Genomic DNA, 21,553 nt, shown 5'->3' on the forward strand with positions numbered 1-21,553 from the left:
AAAGGATTTTTTAGGGGACTGCTTACAGCTGAAAGTTAGTGTTTAGTCTAGGTTCACATTAATCATCTGAAAGTAATCAGACTGGAGTCTGATGAACATGAAGACAGGAACGTAAAATGAAATTTCTGAATAGGTCAGGAAGTTGTTACAATAATCATGACTACTTGAGTGACTGGTACACTAGTGTACCTGCTTTTCACAGGAGAGATCTGTGTTAGAGACACTCTAACTCAGTGAGATCTTTGGATCTCACTTGGCTTTACGCTGCTGGAATACAACTGGGTTAAATGAAGCTATTCTTTATTTACACTAGCGATCACAGATCAGATCGGCCTTGTATTTTCCAGCGAGGCATGAAACTGTAGACAATTACTTGTGAGCAAATTACTACTTGGATGAATAAGCATGCTTACTAATGGCCTGGCTAAAATGGCTAAACACAGATGAGAGAAATTCCATTCTGCTCGCTTAATTCTTGCTGTTTCAATTAGATGTGTTGTTTTTCGCGGTCTGTCTCAGCCCACTCTATTACTTTTCCTATTTGTATCATACTACATTGCTGAGCAGTCTACGCAGATAGCAGTTTCTCCACTTGAAATGAGAACACTGCAAAAGATGACGGAGGTGACTTCTTAACATTAAGCTGATAGAGAATATAAAGCTCTTTTGCATGAAATGGACTGTGGAGTTACTAATAATATCTGTACATTTTTCAGAATATAGGGTCTACTACAGATCTTGGCTAAATGAATCTCCATTAACTCTAGATAATATTCATGAATTAACATGTTTCCACATGGTGAAGAGATTTATGTTTCCATTGGAATACACTGGGAAAATGACATCCATTTCTTTGGGACTAAATTGCTTAACCCAATCCATGAATTATCATTTGCAGAAGAAATAATCCATTTATTTTTTTATTAAAAGACTTCTGCTCCCCAGCAGACGTTTGTATTACTTTACCTTTGGAGCATGGCTTTATAAAGTGGTGACAAAAGCCCACGAAAGGATAATGGAAAGGCATGTTCAAAGGAATGATATGGTAAAGGGGAACACATCTTAGGGGAAATACACTTCGGGGATAGTTTTACTAAAATTTGACCCTAGGCACAGCAATAATGTAGACAGATTAATCTGTGTACAAGTGATCAAATCCATCTGCAATATTGTATATTTCAGAAGAATTAAAAATCTGTGTACATTTCTGGTGATGGGAACTGATATCTATCCAGTTGTTAGATTTGAATTCATAGTTTGTTTTTTCAGGATTAGTGTTTTATGGTTATTTAACATGCACCATTTATAGTATTTCCTGCTTTACCTTCTTCTCTTTATGCTGCATTTTAATTTTGAATTTAATTGACAAATTATTGTTGGGTTTTTTTTAATTGATATCTGGGTTTTTTACCCACTCAAGCTGCTTTTACTTTAGTTTAATACTACTGAATTCTATGATCATGGAGTAAAACAACTAATATAATAGATCTCTTGTTGCTATTACTCTAGGCCTTGGATTCACCTCACTTAACTTTAGTAATCTTTAGTAATATTATAAAGACTCTGAAGTTAGAATTTCCATTAGTTATTCTAGAATCCAAAGAGAGAGATAGCTGCATCCTGGGGAAGGTTAAACTCATTGATCTGGGTGGTTGGAGTGCAATTTATGTATGTATACAGAAAGAATGAGAATGGAGGAAAAAAGGGACATATTCTGGCTATGAATGATGCAAAGGAAGAAGTTGGGGGAAAGTAGACAGATTATATGTACAAAAATGATAAACTGTAATTTCAAAGAGATAAGTAAAATATATACATTTTTCAGTTAAATGTATTAATAGTTTAAGGCACTGTGTTTTCAAAACTTTGCTTGCTGGAGAGACCATGTGAGTGGGAAGCTGCCCTATGTTTAATGTTTGGGTTACTACTACTTTGGAATCTTTGAAATGTCAGCTTCATTTCATATATAGTTGGTAATGAACACTTTTCCATACACATGACAATTTCTGCAATGGAATTATTGCAAAATTGCTAAAATGCATGCAAAAATAATTATTGTTTGAAATTAGAGAGATGAATAACAATGAGCTTTTAATGTACTTCCTCATTTTTTATCTTATTGCCACTATACATGATGAAAAATAGCGATGAGGTCAGTAATGTTAAAATAAATATGGTCTCACCTAAATGTTATGAAATATGGGCACAAAATAATAACATTGGTTTAATTTTAGATGTAGAAATGATTTGGATGTAATCAAATTATTGCTATGTGTTTTTTCCATCTATGTACTTTAAATAACTAATTTTGAAGGCAAATTTGCGGCTGTGCCCACAGGGGTGTTTCTCTCCCTTAAAATGTTGTGCTTTCTCAAGTTGAACTCGGGCAGCTGGCTTCCATTGATGCGAATGTCAATTCTTATCATTGATATTTAGTAGCATTTCCTGTGCTGAGCTCTGACTCCAATCTCCTGGCTACCTTATGAATTCACCTCCAACTCATCTGTTTCATGTCACACCAATGGACTTTGAATGACCTTCTTAAGAATCTTATCCTTACAAAGCACTTGGCAGCCATCTCCTATGCTAATTTCCATCAACTTCCATTTCTACTTTTTTCTATCATCAACTTCCATAAGTGTTCTTCTCAGCTGATCCATGAAGTCTCAGGGCAGCCAATGACATTTGGTGCATTATAGAATATTACAGACAACCCCAGAGATCAAATCATCATGATAAGCTAAATAAAACTAACAGTTATTTAGCTGGAACCTTGTTGATATGATCCAGTCAAAGAGCCTGAAGACTTTGAATTGGGGATGTTGCTTATAGTTTAACTAATTTAAATTTGTTATTTTTCTGTTCAAGTTACTGATGCTGAGAAATTATTATTGTGCACTACTACCTTATTTTGTCATTGAAGATATTAGACCCTTTCATCTTTGCATGTTGCTAATGCAAAATAGTTTTCTTGTAGATATAAAATTAATACAAAAGGGCAAAGTAATTTCTTTTGTCATGCTGGGTTGTTTCTTTTATGGAGCGTATAAACTTATTTGCATCTTTTTACCCTTCTAAGACTACTGAAATGAACAGTTTAAAACAAAATAATTATTATTTAGGTTTTATAATCTTTGTTTCTCTTTCACAGTTTCCTCTGGTTTGGCAAACAAAGCTAAACAAGCTGTTTCACTTCAGTATATTTTGGATATTTGTGACTTCTGCTTTCCTTTCCTAAATCTTTCAGAAAAAGTCATTTTTTAAAAACTTTAATGTGAGGTCAGAACTGACCTTTCATTGACTCTTGAACCTTAAATAGTGAATTATATTCAGAAAAAAAAATTCAAAATCTGACTCTGGACCTAGCTTGCTCCAGTTGGTATCTTAAACAAGCTTTATGTTTGGCTTAAGGCAAAAGTCTGATATTCATGCTGTTTTATTGACTTTCCCAGCTAGCTTGTCCACTCCTGCCAAAAATATGTCTCTTCACTGTTGCTGGATGCCATGTGGGTGTACTCACTTTTCTCCTCCCCTCATTTCATGAAAAACTTCAGGGTCAGAGCCAGTTCCCACCAAAGATGCAGCTAATTGTGAAATAAATACATGAAAGCAAAGTAAGAACTTACACAGACCACCATACCCTTCCCAACTGTATCCCACATAAAGGAGATAGATAGGATGCAAATCCAGTGCTCTTAAATGTTTGAGAAATGCCTGGTGCAAATCTCCCTAGAATTTCAAAGGACTGTTTGTGATTGAGCCTTGAAAACCAGAGTAAAACCTGATTACTGGAAAGGGAGGCCAGAATCTTGTTTCCACTAGAAATTAACCCAGCACAGCTCTCTGCCCTTTCAGTAACTTCTTTGCAAAGTTTTGTGCCTACTTCCTTCTACCTTGGTTTTGTTTAGTGAGGGGCAATGAAATGGAAGGAAAGGGGACAAATTATGGTTTGCTGTTGCCATCCTAGGCAGGCTGAATGTTTCCACAGCCTTATTTCTCCACTAAACCTTGACTTTGAGATATTTACACTACTTGACCTTCAGCTCTCTGTCCCTGTATGTCACTGGGGTGTAGTGATAAACAGAAGTTGGTACTGTCAGACCTAAAACTTGTACAAAACATACTGAGCAGCCAACTTAAACGTGAGTCTTCTGGGCATATCTAGTTCACTCTAAACACACTCAAAGACCTATACTTAGCCTTAGTATGGTTATATTCACACTGTATTTCACTAAATAGTTCACTCTGCTTTTCCTACTGAAGGCCTGAACCGAGACAGGTCTTTATTGCAGTCACATGAGTGACTAAAAACAATTAAGAAGAACTTGGACTGTTAGTCTACCAAGGAGAAGAACAGACTATTAATGTGACAGTCTTAAATAGATCCTGGAGTGCCTAGCTAAATTTGCCTCCTAAATATCCAGCTTTGTTTGCTACCCAAGAACTTTTACTTCATACGCTTTTGACTAAGGCCTCGTAGGCTGGGTAAACATTGTGAAACATTGTGAATAGGCTGCCCAGGGAGGTGGTAGAGTCACCCTCCCTGGAGATATTCAAGGAGCGTGTGGATGTGGCATTGTGGGATGTAGCTTGATGGACATGGTGCTGTGTGGTGTTGGGTGGGTTGTGGCTTGTTGTTGTTGTGTGGTGGGTTTTTGGTTTTTTTTTGGTTTTGTTTTTTTTTTTTTTTTTTTTTTCCCAGGTTGGACTTGATGATCTTACAGGTCTTTTCCAACCGTAGTGATTCTGTGATTCTGTGATTCTGTTTTCAGCATTGTGGGGATATTTACTTGTCAAAATCTGTCTGTGTCCAGAATTTATTAACAGTGAGCCAGTATTTAAACATTCAACCCCTATGCAGCCAAGCTCAGCTTTGTGTATGAATTCACCATTTTTATAAACAGGAAGCGTTTCTGTTAAAACGGTAATCTGCAAGGAAAAGACAGGAGCTTGTTCAGTGTTATAGAGTTCAACTGAAGGCCAATAATCCAATATATGTATGTTGAGGGAGGGAGAGGGGAGAATAAGGAGGAAGAAACCTATCTTTCCCTGGAAAATAAATAAAAATAGCAGCAAACGTTACCATTTTCAGATTGTTACTAGCAACAGGGAGACGTGATCCAAATAACAAGTGAATGACTGCATACACTGGTGCAAGATAAAGACCCCAGATAGGAATTTGATTAAGTATTATTATCAGTCACTGTACAGAGAATGGCAGGCAGCCAGCAGAGCATTCACTTTTCTGTCCATCTCTGCCTCTGGCTGGCTGCTTATGCAGGTTGTCATAAAGGCAACCTGGAGATAGGACTGCACGTCAGATAGCAGTTGTCATTTTCTCCATACAGGGCCTCCTTAAACATTGCTCTCATTGTTGCAGAGACAAAATTAGGCTGGCAACTTAAACTGTTCTGCTTTTCTGTTGTTTGATATTCTTAGATTTTTGAGTATTACCATTCCTCCTTGTAAAAGTTGAGATTTACAGCCTGTATAAACTTCTTCATATATACCGTGTGACTTTTCTGCCACACAAAAGGAAAAACCTTGATGCTGGAGTGAGAAAACAGAGATACTTCTCCACCATCCTTTGACTTTTTATGATTTGACTTCTTATCTAAATTTGGATTGTGAACAGCAATTTGGATTATGGATAGAATTTTGAGTTATGATGCACACTTTTTCTGATGCAGGTGAAATGGGAAGGGGTAAAAAGTATTGGTGAATACATGGATCCATATTTCCTCCACTTTCCAATGTGTATATCTGTATATACTGTAAAGGATAAAGAAATACAGATAAGAAGGACGAAGCAAATTGCATTCATCCTGGAAAAAGGGGAAAGAGTAACCTAGGCTTTGTTTTGGGAATAGTAATGCTACTCAGGTCTTGCTCTTCATTTGGACTGACCACGCTATCAGAATATTTGCAGGATACTTACAGCAATGTCTGTAATCAAAGATAGCATAAATTACTATCAATTTGACACAAGAAAACTGGAAATGGTGAGAACAAACAGGAAACAGTGAGAACAAACATTGTGCAGACATTTGCTCAGAATATGGCCAGCTCCAGGATTTTTTGTCCACTCTCCATCTTGTTACAAAACATCCTATGAACAACTATTGGGCAGTGATGCAAATGAATATTCTAAACCGAAGTGATGTCATCACGAACATAACAATGATGATTAACCTTTGACAGAGATATTTCCACTTGGCTACTAATAGAAATCAGATGGGACGTCTGCAGTTGTAAAAGGAATCTATTAAATTCTATTCAATTACATAACCAAAACGTAATACTAAAGCAAAGTGTTTGATGTATGTATTCCCCAAACTTCTAGTTGTACAGCTAAATAGGTGTTGTGCTACAATCAATTCTTGTTTGAGCAATTCAAATTAAAGTTTTTTTTTTTAATTTAGCCATGTACAGTTGAAAACAAAAAATGGGAGAGCCAGTTCCGACCCGTTTTCTAGCCTAGTTCTGGGTCATTCAGCTGCACCTTTGTTCATAGTAACTGGAAATGGGAAAGCAAGAGGACATAGATGAACTGATTATTTTAGTTGGATGCAGGTTCATGTGAGAGATTTTTAGTTTTGTTTGTGTTTGGCTATTGCTTGTTGATTGCACCTCATGGTGTTCCCTGCTCTACCGTGATCTTTCTCTCTGCCTTTCCTGCCCTGTACTTCCCAATAACTGATGACAAGAATCTTTCCAAATAAAATGAAATGTGTTTATGGTAACTCATATATAGTTAGATTATGCCTACCAAAAAAATGTTTCAAAGCTTCTAATTCCAAAATTAAGTCTTCACAATGCTTTGCAGATGTGCTCTGAGGAAAAAATGCTTAACTTTATTATGTATGAAAACTGCAATCTTCTAATACATAAAGGGTGACATCTCCAGAAAGTGTCTCAGCAAGAGATGAGATTCTGCAAACATTCTCTCACCCAAACAAATGTTTCATGACTCTGCAAGAAGTTGGCATAAGGCTAATGGCTGATAATATAAGAAATTGATCTCAACTAAACAAGCCAAGCAAGGTCTAATGCTATTTCCCATCACACAAAATATCTCATGTTTAAGCTGTGATTGCCTAACATACATCTGGAGCCATTTTTCAAAGCAGCCACTAAGATAGAAGTTGCTACCTCCACAAGCAAAAAGCCAGGTACAGCAGTAAATTGCAAATTTATCCATTACATAATGGATATTTATCCACTCTTTGGGACACAGTTAATGAACTAATATCTGAATTTTTTCTGAATATATTCATTTAAATATGACCAATAAAGCAGATGGAAAATTGTAAAATAATAACATTTTCCAAAGAAATGAACCACACTCAACATGCTTACACATACATATGGATTGAAAATGCTTTTATAGCTTTTGTAACACCTTAGGATTAACCTGGTGAAGCACTAAGCATTTCAATCTTGCCATCAATCCCTGGCAAACATCATATTCCCTTAGAAGAGTAAGATCTTCATCACCATCCTGGTCCTAAAAATGCACTTCCATGCTTAATTTCTGGTGCTCGAAGTTGTACGATTTGTCCTGAATAGTGCATCTGAGACAGACAACCATAAGAAAACCTAGGCTGGAAGGGGATCTTCTCCAGAGATCCCTAGACTAGCCTTATTTGTTCAGAGTAGCTAGAAGTTACACCAGGTCAGATAGTCAGCTCATAGAAATGAAAAGAAAAAAGTAACACTGATGGCTCTGTAGAGTCTTCTAGAATACAGCAAGAATCAGAACTACAACTGCTGTTTTAAATACAGACTTTCTAGAAAATAGAATTTCATTTGGACTGTGAGCTATGGCCCCCTTCCAGACGCCCCTGCTTATGCCAATTAACACCTTCTATAGAAGTGCCCTATTTCAGGCTCTAGGGGAAGTTTCTGAGTCAGATACTGCTTATTTTCACAAACACAATCCCACGTTGTCTACATGCTATTGCTGTATTTTCTGCAATTTCTATATAGTCACAGACATCAGCATGTATTTCATCACTGAAAAAGCACAATGGAAGGCAATTCAGAAATCAGTGAGTCATAAAATGAATGCAGCTCAATAGTTTTTGTTTTCCTTTTGTTTCAGCCTAACGGGCACCAGGTTTATTTAAGTGGATTTATCACTTCTGTCACAACATTTGTGTCAGTTGTAGTATTCTCGGAGAAGCTGCTTTCATGTGGCTGTTGAAAGCTGTTCTTTTCCCTCGGATGAGACCTAACCACCAGTTTCTGGCACACAAGTTCTTCTGCAAATAACGCTCTTTGTAACATCTCAGAATGGTGTCCAGTGCTTCTTAAAAAGAGTCCCCAGCAGTTGATTTAATTAGTGGTGTTCATCAACTCCAAAAGATTTCCAGAATTTGTAAATTTAGCTGCTTTATCTTGCTATGTGTGCATGTCATTCTGTACTCTGTAACTAATAAGAGTTAGGGTGCTTCACAAGCTGGGTGGGAGGTATCAGGCTACTTGGGAGCTTGATGCATAATGGCCATACATCATTACAGGTTTCTTTTTTTCTTAAAATGTTATAAACCTTGACCCCATGTCAAGTTACTTGATTCCTGTAGCAAAAAAAAAAAAAAAAAAGGAGTATTAGCTGTGGTGTTTTTACTAAATGTCAGGCTAGGTAATTATATTGAACTTTTCTAGAATCCTGCTCTATATTGTGATTTATCAGCATTCCCTGCATTGTTCCACAGATTCATATTATATCACTGTGAGTAACTTAATCATCCTTATATTTCACTGCCAATGACTAAATTCCAGTATTGAAAGAAAAATCTGCAAAACTCTCTCTATCCCTCTGTATATCCCCCTCTCTTTGTATGTGTGTTTCTGTGTATAAACAGATTGTAATTTTTAATATGGAGAAAATTATTAAGACATAATTATTTTGATCAAGGAAAGGAATAAATTTGATGGAACCCCAAAGAAGAACAACAGGAGGAAAAGACAGAAGCTTACTGAAACAGCAAGATTATTTGTGGTGGGTTCTGATGCCAGAGATCACAAAGGAGCTTTATAACACTTTCACTGCAAATTGACCTAATTCTCTGTCATAATCTACTTAGGCTGATGAGGTTTTCACCTATCTTCAGGCATAAAATGTAGTATTCCTTTCTAGCTGATAATCAGCATGTTTATGACTCATCTAGTTGCTTAAAGACAGTATTTTCAGAAATAGTCCTGCACTACTAATGTCATCAGCAATACTGGAATAGCAAGGGAATAACCTCAGTCTTTGCTATGGGAGCTCTTTAACAAATCTAAAAATGTTAATCATGTTCAGGGCATTGTCACTTTCAGGGAACAGAGATTACTTCCAGTGATGTGCCCAGAAGCAATCTATTTAGTTTTCTTTTCATATAAAGTTGGGAAATAATGAAGGTTTTATTAAATGAAACTTAATTCACCACGATAGGGACTTCAGATCTACCTGTTCCCACTACCAGGGGATGCAGTATAATTTAATAACAGTCTCTTTAGATTAGTTCTGTCTATTTGCATGTCACATTATTAACTGACTCCATGCCACAGTGTGTAGAGGATTTCAGAGACTGCTGTCTCAGCCTTTTTTATTTAAAAAAAAAATCCTATATTGATGAGTTGTGAACTACATTATTACAGTAACAAAACTGTAGGATAAGAACAGCTGAAAGTGGTGATGTAAGCTTTTTGGCTGTGGTCCAAGGCACTAAGACTTAGTAGATTGCTCATGCTGTCTAGCAATGGTGTGTTTTTCCTGCCACAGTGACAGCTGCTGAGATATTTTCTATTATTAACTTACTATTTTTTTAAGCATTAAAGTGTAATGATTTACTAGCTTATAATGTGGTAGCAATGTGTGAATTACTGTGGCTGCATTTGTATGCTCAGCAGCATCTGGTTTACAGGTGTGAATATGTGGATTTTGCTAATTAATACTTCGTGGCACAATTTCTGAGTGAAGGTATAGAGATGGAAACAGAGAAATGTTCTTATCTCTACAATGTCATTTCAGCTCCCTGGGAAATAAAAAACAGACAACACACACTTGGGTTATTTTTTATTGTTGTTTTTACTGGCTATTCCTTTGGTTTCTTTTATTTTAACACCTCCATAATATCTCCCTAGTACCTAGCCAGAAGACCTTTTGCTGGGGAGAGTTATAAAGAAGTAGCTTAAATAAAGTGTTTTATTCATATGTGTCAGCAAAGCTTTGCAATTTTTAATAAAAAATATCAGCTTACAATCTCAAGCACATAGTTAAGCAGCATAATCGTGAATGACTATTCCTCAGCTGAGTCCCTGTCCTAGTCCACATGCATGTTCTCGCTTTGTGCAGTATGCAGGGCTTGGGGAGCCCCTTTACCCTTGCTGCAGGCTGAGACTGAGGATGGGAACCATTACCATGGCCCAGCTCCTGTGTTGTAATCCCTTCCTGCTGCATATTTTCCTGAGTCTGGTCCTTTCATAAACAGGTAATCTCGCCAGGCCTTTTCTCATTTTGATACTCTAACTCCTTTGCTAAATAGTGTTCGAGAAATTTTAAAACGAAGACTCACTTTGGAGTTATAGGGAGGGGTGAGGGAATTGAACAGAAAAATGGACCAAGAAGGAAACACTGTCTTATGTCCTTCCCTTGTTAATATTTGAAATGCCTGATTTTTTTGCAGAAAATAAATTAAACCTTGATTTTTTTTTTGTTTGGGTTTCTTTCTCTTTCTTTCTTCTTTCTTTTTTTTTTTTTTCCTGTGTCTTTCCTGTAGAACTTAATGGAGTATCAGATTGCTAATGTGCATCTTTGTAGAATGATTTGGAAAAGCCATGCAATTCTCTGCTAAAAAATCTATGCCTTTTAAGTACACTCCATTTAGTTACATAAGTTTAGTGTATATTCAATTCTCTGAACCAATATCCTTCAGTTCAGTATTTCTGAAGCTATGGACAGTGACCTTACATAGACAGTAGATCCAGTATTTATAGCTGTAAAGGTCTAAAATGGGAAAGTCATTGTCCACAGAAGTCTATATTTTACGGCTTCTGGAAGTTTAGCCTGTATGCATCACACAGGATCAAGAAATTCACTCAAAAACTTCCAATTAACCTCACTCTGAGAAGACAGATCATAGGGTCACAGGACAGTTAGTTTGGAAGGGACCTTTAGGGGTCCCATGGGACACCCAACCCCTTCTCAAAGGAGGACTAATTTAAGGTCAGATTGCTTATGGCGCTGTCCAGGTGAGTTTTGACTGTCTACAAGGATGGAGACATGGCATAACCTAGACAACCTGCTCCAGTGTTTGACCAGCTGTGAAGAAATTTTTCCTTAGGCTCTGCACAATAGTAAAGGTAAAAGAAATATTTAGTCTGGAAAAACTGACATAATTTATCATAAACAACCTGTATCTGAGAAAAGGAGATGAAACATTTTTCCAGAGCCTGAAATCAAATAATTCTGTCAAGTTTCATTTTACGAAGGCGGACTATTAAGCAAATTAACTAAAATAATCAGTGGGAGTAAGAAATACCTGATCTGAGTCCAACATGGTAATAGTTTCAGTTGAGTGAGATCTTCACACAAAACAATGAAGTTTAATAACTGAGCTTTTTATGTGGTGTTATGATAAGAAAACTGGGAAGGGCCCAAATACAATAACTGTTTCCCTTCAGAAATTCAAACAGAAGGGAGAAAAACAAACCCCCAAATGAATTACTTTTGCTATTGGTGGGAATAAATGAAGTGAGTTTTTTAACAACCAAGATATGCAAGACCTTTTCATTATAAAAAGTGAATGATGTAATTGATAGTTAGCAAATAAAGCAGAAAGAAAGAATAATGAAATGTAGGTAGTAATGTTAGATATCTAGATCTAGCTAGATCTCTAGCTTCAGACACGGAAGGTGCGGGATCAAATTAATCCTCATTTCTTTTGTGCTCCTGGGCAAACAATGAAAAATACATCTCTTATTCTACATCTCTTATTCTTTCTTTCTGCCTTATTTCCTAACCATGTTGATTATTTCAGTCTAACTTCTTTTTCCTTCACTACTCTGCAGAATCATGACCAAGCCCCTTCCACAGTTAGAAAGTGTATTCATCTAGTCATATTCCATATAAAAAAATAATTTTCTAGAAGATGAACTGGTTTGAATCAAGTAAAGATTTATCTTCTCCAAACAAATACCTTTGCCTTCACTGACTGTCTGCAGGTATACCCTCCTCCTATGCAATGCTTTCCTAGGGCCTCAGCCTCTCTTAACCAGCCCTCTCGTACCTTGTACAGCACATCTAGTTCCTTTCCAAGTTCTCTACTTTGTGACTATCAAATACTTGAATAAAGTTTGATTCCCCCCTGAAGTTTGTCACCTGAAGGAAAATTGGGAGGTGAGAGAGTTAAATCATCATGGCAGAGGGAACCTGAAAATCAACTGGATTTTGAGATGATGGGATAAATACTAAAGAAGTGGTCAAGTGAGGAAGTCAAACTGCCTGCAAGCTCAGTCTCCAATTTATGCACTAATATGCCTTAAAGATTAGGCATCTGTCTCAGCAAGATGATTCAGAATGACGAGTGGGGGGGGTACTTAAGCAAATCAGAGTGTTGGCTGCCTAACAAGGGCGATTCAGGATTTCAGCACAGTGAGAATGGGCTTCTCTAGAGCTTAAACCAGGGATGATTAGATCCCATGGTCCATCTAACCTCTCATTGCTTTTCAGATTTGATGTGGATTTCCATTGCCATCTCCATTCACAATCCTCAGTCCTCAGAAGAGCTAAGTCCTCAGCGTGGTCTTAACCACAGTCCCACAAGCATTGCTATTGAATTGGTGAGCTACTGGATCTCCCAAATGTAAAAGTTTGACGTGGAGCAGGCATGAGCACATGGCTGTTAGGTGCTGCGTCATCTAGAATATACAGAATGTAATTTATTCCGTATTTATACTGTCATCCTGGTTTTATAAACTATGAGAAGACATATGATAAATGATCTGGCACAAAATTAGTCTTACAGATGAAAAATATCTGATTTGACGTCAAGTCTGACAGTACAAAGATAGTGAAACATTTTTTTATGCAGACTTGAACTCAACAGTGAGCTTACAACAGGTGTCATATGACTACAGCATTTTAAACCTGGTACTACAAGCAATAGCTCCAGATTTACCACACCATCAAACTATGACTTCAAGACAATTCTCTCTGTGTGAGATACTGCTGGCCAAAGTGCATCTGACTCTGTAATCTAGTTTTTGGGACACTTGGACAGGGAGATACATGCCCAATCATTTCAGTTTTCTATCATTTCTGGTTTCTGGAGTGCTGGGGGTTATTTTATTTATTTTGTCTTAGAGGTATATTGCTTTTATATGCAGCCATTTTATATACATTTGTAATAATAATAGTTAAACTAATCAAAGAGGCAAAAAAATCACTTTGTGTTATGTATTTATTTACTCTTCCACTGCATGAGATTGTAATTAAATTTGCAAACACTTTGTGTTGTTTTTTAAAGAAAGGCATTCAGCCAAAATAAATCAATTGCAGACTCCATGCACAAAAGACACGGTAGATGACATTCTTCTCAATAATCTTCTGTCTTTTATAAAGTCACCCCCATCAGGTTTGACCTTCTTTGCAGCCCTCTCAGGAAGACAGGTCTTGCATCATGATCAGCTCTACCAGAGTCTTGTTAACTGGTAGCAGAATCTTGTTCTGTATAAGAAGCCCATTCAAATTAGATGCCTACCACTGCAGTCCACTGCCTTTCTTAAATTAAGGAATATTCAGATGAGAGCCTTACCTGACCAAAACTGCAGTCATGATAACATGGACAGGGAACTTGTCACAAGTAGGTAGACTGTACTAAAATAACAGGTTGGCTGGTATTCCAAAGTCACCCTGATTTTCAAGCTTTAAGTTCTTGCTCATGCAAACTGCTTCCATAGTCTTTCTTTCCACCAGCAGTGATAGTAGAAAGTGTTTGATAGTAGAAAGTGTTCAGTATCAGTTAGGCTTAAGCTTCAAGTGCACTATGAGAGACTCTTTCACAGCTCTGTTCAGGAGAAAAGAATGGATATGTATTAAGTTATTATTAATTCAGCATTCAATCTGAATCAAAAACAATGAAGAGCCATAACATTTTAAATAGAAAAAGACCACTGTTCTAACATTGCTGAGATGTTTTCATCCAAAAAAAAGGAGTTAAATTTCTTTTCATTTTATTACTGTTGTCATAGATTTAAGAGGAGGGAGTGGTAAGCAGGAAGGGAGGAAAGAATTTGTTTTTTAGTGTGTTTGCTTTGAAATCAGAAACATTAAATCACAGGACAAAAGAAAATATGTAAGCTATAATGTGTAGAGACTGGTAAAGAAGAGTAGAAGGGAACTTAGTGTATCTCCACAGTTGACAAGTGAAAATGATAGCCATGAAATGGAAAGTAGATAAAAGACAGGTAAATATGCAGAACAGACTTTTCTTCCAATATGACATGCAAAGAACAGACAGGAGTACTGAAGAACAGGAAAAGTTTCTTAGTTATATATTTTTGGCATTTTCTTCCAGACTGACATTGTTTCATCACTGTCAGAAAACTAATGAGAAGGCAACCTTGAAAAATACCAGATTTTTCCTAAGAAATACTGAATACTCATGACCTTTCAGGAGAGCTTTCACAACTTGTTAAAATGAGTCTAGAGGCAGAAACATGAAAGGGGATGGGGAAGGCACTGACTTACACTTCCCAATTTATCCTTGATAGTTGAGATACAACAACTTAATCTAAACAGTGTTTTCTAAGTCACTAATGAAAACAGGACTTGTTCATTAGAAAGCTCTTCAGGCTGAGTTCTTTAACAACCTCTATCATTATGATATCTTAGTGCCTCATAATTGGTAATGTATTCATCGTTTATGTCTTGCCCCAAGGGAGGGAAATGTTATGTCCCATTTCTGTGTGTGGACAAGGAAAACAGAAAGAAAAGACAAAACTGATATCCTCAGTTTTGTTGCCTAAATCTCATATAACTACTGACTTCAGTAAGAATCTAAATATCTTTGAATAGGTGACCTGAAACAATTTGCCCAGTATCATGCAGGATGCTTATAGTTAAATTGTAAGTACTATGCAATCCTTAAAAAGTATCACTGACCGTAATGATCTCTATAATCAGAAGTTCACCTGAAGCTGGTGATCCAGACATAGATGCTGTATAGCTGTGATTGTAACAGAGTCAGCCTCCTCCATCGCCATTGAAGCTGTCCCATCTCTCAAGGAATGAGAAATTTATCATTCCAAGAATTCAGGGAGTGAACATGTGAGAAGGAACTTGATTTGCCTACCACATCAAAGAAATTAATTGACTATGACAAAAGAAGGGAGGCATGAGGAATATTTGCTCCAGAGTCTGTTTATGCATTTTACAGTAAAACAAAAAACATCAGATATGATGCAAAAGCAGAAGGAACAGAGACAAGAACCCAGGGCTACCCTTCTGCATGGGAAGAGTACTACTGCAAACCACAGCACACTTGCAGTTTGTCTTCATGTTGCTGTTCTGGCTGTGCAGTGATTCAGGCTGTGAAGATGGAAGAAGTCTAATTCTATCTTAAACACCTCAATGAGAATTAGAAATTCCACTTTAACAGCTAAAAGCTGAGCTTTTGGCTCATGCTATACTCAGCATTCATCTACCTGTCTCTGTGAATTTGGTGCTTGCTGATTTTTACTAAATTCTGCTCATTCTGATGGTGTTAAGTGCACTGGTTATCTTTTCCCTTTTTTTTAATTAGCATTTGTCTTTACTGGAGCAACATCTGGGAATAAACTTAGCATATCCATTATTGCAATTACCTTAAATGCCAGAAAGGGCCTGAAGCAAAGAACCCATAATTTATGTTCTGCAATATATCAGGATGCATGTTCATTCTATGGACACACTCAGTATCTATGTCGGATGATTAACACAGCTATTAACTGTTTTCCCTCCTCTGAACAAGCTAAATCTTAGCCCATACTAAGTTCTACTAAACAGCAGATATGTTAGTTGTGAAGTGCTGCAGAGTTGTACCCCCACCTAGCTTTTTAGCACTATTCATGGCAGGTTTCTTTTCTGAAAAATGGCCCAGTGCTCAGAACCTCTGATTGAGCAAAGATCGACATGACTGTGAGGCTACCTGGGAAGCAACACAGGACAGAGTCGATGGAGATGGTGTAACGTTTTGGGCCTATAATATAAGGGAAAAGCTCCAAAGATGTAAGGCAAGAAGAAAAGACATGGGTATTATACACTGAAGAATCCTCCATGCTTCTTTTAAGGATTTTATATTTTAAAAAGTCTTAAGGGAGGAATTCAAATAATTTGCCTTGAGTCTGGATAGAGAGAAAGGGTTAAGGATGAAGGAACTTGTGATCTGGGAAAGGCAAATGATAACCAACTCAGCCTTGTGAGGGAGAAGGTTCACCGAGTTATTCATTTGTGTCAGTCAATCACCTCATGATCATTACATTCTATATGAATTAATGGTTTAGATTAATTCCTAAGAAAACTTTGTCAGCTCAAAATTACTTATATCTCATGTACGTTTAGTTTGTATGGATCTTTTGCAACCAGATGTTAATCATCTGGTTCTATGAAGGAGGCATAAAACTAACGATTACCTGCATTGCTGTTGACAGCAAAATACATGGCTTATGATTTTTTAAATGGAGTTAATTTATGTTTTGAATAGGATGAGCAAATGCTACTGGAAATGAAGTGAGCACTACTAAGACAGGAAAGTCATTCCTTGTCAAGTCTTCCAGAGAATATTTCAGGGAGAATATTTGAACAAACCATATGTTGATTTACCTTACAGCTGCCAGTCTTGGGACTTCTGTACTAAACATGTCACTGTTCTCTATTGTATTAAAATGGTAAGACTTTTGCAATACAAGCTGTGCTTTAAAGGGGTGGAGGGGGGAAGCCTTCCATGCTAATGCTTTGGAGCTTTTGTAATGGTGCATATCAAACTGAAGCAAAATATAACACCTGCTTCAGAGTAGAGTAGGCTGGAGAAAATCTTGCTGCACAATTTTGAAGAGTAGATTGCGACAGAAATCTTTAGGATGAGCCAACAGTAGAGAATCCAACGCTAACCTGAAAAGCATGGAGGCACGTTGCTTTTTACAATGAGAGGCATCTAATCTCACTTGAGATATTTGTTATGTAAAATTCTACCTTTGAGCTTCCCTTATTGTCCACAGAGACCTACAGGCTTTTCTAGAGAGCAGTTCACCTGAATCTCACTTTGGATGTGTCTGGTTTTTACCACTGACTACAGAGTTCTGGTATAGATATGTAAGTTGTAGCCCTCTCAGTATGGACAGATGTCATTTGCTATGGAGTGTAGGATCATGTTGAGAAAACAGTACCTCATATAGTATCTGTTTTATTAGCAGTGAAAAGCACATTAAAAGTATTTGAATATTTATGTTAACATTTTAATATATGTAACTAAAGTAAGTTTGTAAAAGGTTCTATAGACTGCCCACAGCTTGATAAATGAAAGATCAGATGTTGATACCTTAAAGGAAAAACCTATCCACATATTTCGTTGTCACTGGCGTGTTCTAGTCTGAATCCATTTTGGCTTTCACAACAGTCTGAAACAAAAAGCTAGAGGTTTACTTGAGGCCTTCCTGATAAAGCAATATTGCTCCTTTGCAATGTGAAAAGCAGTTTTCATTCTCTGAGCATGAAAATGATGCAGTGAGTATCTAAACGTCATAATAGGGTTTTTTTTTCTCTCTTTCTTATTTTTTCCAGAAAATGTGAGTGAAACTGAGGGGAGGCAGCAGAGAATGACTGCAAACCTGTATGTCAGTGCAATGAACAATTCCACAAAGCAAATTCAATTCAGGGCAGTAATAGATTGACCTGTTAGATGACCTGCCTTCAGAAAAAAACAGACAGGCTGTCAGGTACCTATAAAATAGGCTGAAATAGGCAGTTCATTCAAAATGGGAAAGGAAAGTGTTTCTATCTGCAGCTCCTAGACAGTTGTCATCACTGGTAACTTCCCTCCTTTAATTTTCTTTGGTCTATTGGAGAGAACTGAAAAAGCAAAGTGGGATACTGAATGTTAGAAGAGGTGATAATACCTTCAAAGATTAGGCAAGGCTGAGAAACTTCCATAGGAAAAAAGATAAAAGATATCAACAGGACAATAAGTGTACTCAACAATAATTTAAAAAATCTAAATTTGTATGATTTTAGTAATGAAATTCTAAATTTGTATGGGTTTAGTAATGAAATCATATGACAAGATTGAATTGAAGGACTGCAAATAAGGGAATTTTTTTGCATGTATTTTCAGATTTGAGAAATCACAGCTGCTCTACAGGTTCCCCAAATTAAAAGATGAGAAAGAGAATAGACCTCCCTTCTCACACATTAAATCTCATGTGGAAGGGGAGAGAGAATTTGTAAAGTATTGTAGTACTAAGTACTGTAACCCCTGCCAAAATTAAAAGAGTGTAACTGAGAAGTCAGTAATGTTTTGTAGCTCTCAAAATACGTGGATAGAAGTTCATTCTCAAGCCTATTTAAAGCTATGTGGAAGAAAGGAAGAAAAATTTCGCTATACTAATGATGACATAGATCTTTCCCACCTCTAGTTGTGTGACTTGATGATTTGTCATAAGGAAGTAATGATAAATGAGAAGGAAAAGTAGGAAATATAGTAGTTAAGTGTCAGCTGCATGGAGTGAGCCCAATAGCACAGTATGCTAATGATAAAACTATTTTCATGAGAATTTTGGCTGCTGCCACCAACATAGCACGGTTATTTAATAGGTGTCATAAGAGAAGAAAATTTTGTTGGTGTTTGACATTAGTGAAAAATGCCATTCTAAGAATCTGACATAAAATAATCACTTCCTTACCCTAGGAGATAGGAGTGCATATGGGCTTTGGATTGCACAGTGACGCTTCTACTGAACCACACTACCACTGGAGACTGTTCTTCAATAGTCAGCTTTGTTGGACACAAAGCCATACCAGGGTAGTACAGTCCTGATTGCTATGGGACATGGAAAAAGAAGAAAACAAGAATCAGGAACAGAAGGACATTGACCTAAATCTGAACAACTTGGTTTCCTGGATACCTATGTTTGCCTATAAACACACACAAGTTTAGGGGTATGTCTATATAAACATACAGACCTACTCTGAGGTTTGGCAATATTTTGCAGGTGACTAAATACTTCAGATTTTTTGCCTTAAGGAAGCAGTGTACAAGTTGATATATAGCTAAATTATCTGAATATAATTAGGGTAATATGTAAATCGGTAAATGTCGACATAATAAGTAACTATTCTCTTGCTAGTACTTGCACAGTACATATTGATCAAGCAGATCTAAAAATAGGCAAGTTGTTAATTTGTTTTTTTCTTTCCTAACATCTTTCTTTTAACTACAGAATTAGAGCCCTATTCTTACACTCTTCTGAAGAGTAATATAATAGTATGCCTTGTGGAATAGAGAGATGATAATGTTGCCTTTAAAGGATTTAAAGTTACACCTTTGTTTATCATCTTTTCAACACATTTTAAATGCTGACTTTAAATGCTGCTCCGGCATATGTGTAAAACAAAGAAATTATAGAATTTATATTTTAAATGTGATCAGTCTGCCAAATTTTCTAAAACCAGTTTGGGGAAAACTCATGGTGACTTGTAGAAAACCACCACCCAATAGTACACAGTGGGCCTTACTCTCACCTTATTACTTCCAGTTTCAGAATGATGCCGGTGGACTAGTATCTATTATATAATACAGACTACAGTAACACTGCATTTCTCAGCCCAGCTTCACTTATTTCTTCTCCAGGTTTGTAAAAAGGCAGGAAAAAAATAGTTCTGGAAACCCCTTGCTTTTTTTTCACTCATTCCTAGAGCTCATTTCATATCAGAAGTTGAAAGATTCCTGGTGTTTTAGTGATCCCAGTATAGGATTTAATAGCAGTAAGCTCTTACAGAGGACAAAAGATAACCTCTGTCTTATAGTATCTGAGTAATGATGCCTCTTAAAATCAAGATTCACTTTCTGGAAAGTGGAGAGTCTGTTCAAGAATTCAGTTTACTTGTCAATTCCATATAAAGTACAGTATTTTAGCTGCCGATAAAAGTTATGTTTTGTGTGGGGACATAGATAACACAAGATGTTGTAGCAGACACTAATTAAAATGAACTCCGAGGGTAGCTTTTTTCCAATGTCTTGTGCCATGATTCATGAAAAAATGACTGAATTTGGATAAATAGACAAAGGATCTGGTTCTCTGAGGTCAGCTGAAAGATCTAAATTAAATCAGTGTCTTCACTAATTTTTAACATTGTCTAAAACAATCTTCCTGTGTGATAGTTACAGGATCTGATAATACTATATAAGATACTGAGCTGTGAGGTCCTTATTTTCATTTTTCTGGAAACTGAACAGAGATGTTCAGAAGAATCCAGTCCTGCCAGTCAAGGTAAGGACCAGCACATGAATACATGAACAAACGATGTGCTTCTGAAGTGCTTTTGGGTGCAGAATGTTATATCCCTTCACAGAGCAGAAATGAAAGTCACGAGCACCCAACACAAAAAAGGAGAAAAGCCATCCTTTTGTCACAGATCCAGTAATTAACTATTAATTTTTAAACTTTGAAAATTCAGCAAATTTATTGCAATGCTTTCCATCAACGGCAGTTTTTTTGGCTTATTTTTCACATCCTATGGCACAGCAATATGAATATTAGCCAGCACATTTAATTGCCCTTGAAAAGTAACCTTTCATAATAGAAATTATTCCTACCCTCAGATACTTTTCCCTTGACTTCATTTGGGCTAATGGACATATGACAAAATCCCAGTGTGCCACTCCCTTGAATTTCCTTAACATCTGACCTCATGCAGCTGTTTATTATTAAGAGACATTTGCCACTGCTGTGCATGTTGCCGTACACTATCTCTATAGTCAGCATATTTTTATCCCAAATACTTGAATTTACAAATAAGCTAGAAATGAATGCCTTGCATCAGCTTTAATTTTATAATGCAATGACCCATTCTACCACTGTGTAATAACAGGTCCCACTGTGAGAATTAAAACAAATCACCCTACAGAATATGCCATTAGATACATTCATGCCTCATCAGTAACTGAATTGTCTTTTATGATATATTTCAAAGAAAGGTGTATAACTTTAGCCCAGTTTCCCCAAAGCGCAAAATGATTTATAACAAATCTGCCATCTTCTTGATTTACTATGAAAATGAAATAAGGATTAAATGAAATAAAAACTCTAATTAAGAATAAAAGAGCTGTTGGCCACTAAATAAAACACAACTGCGTAGATAATTTTGAACCAATAACAACCGATGTAAAATGAAACTAAGTTCCCAGACATCAGTGCAGCTATTATTTCTTAGCTCTTCTATTTTGAGCAAACTAGAACTAGCAAGAAGTGGAAAAACGAATTCTGCTAGCTCATATTACATGCTGATCATTTTACCTAATTTGCGAACCTC

The sequence above is a fragment of the Gavia stellata genome, chromosome 2, assembly GCF_030936135.1.
Source record: "Gavia stellata isolate bGavSte3 chromosome 2, bGavSte3.hap2, whole genome shotgun sequence".
In the NCBI taxonomy this organism is placed as follows: domain Eukaryota; kingdom Metazoa; phylum Chordata; class Aves; order Gaviiformes; family Gaviidae; genus Gavia; species Gavia stellata.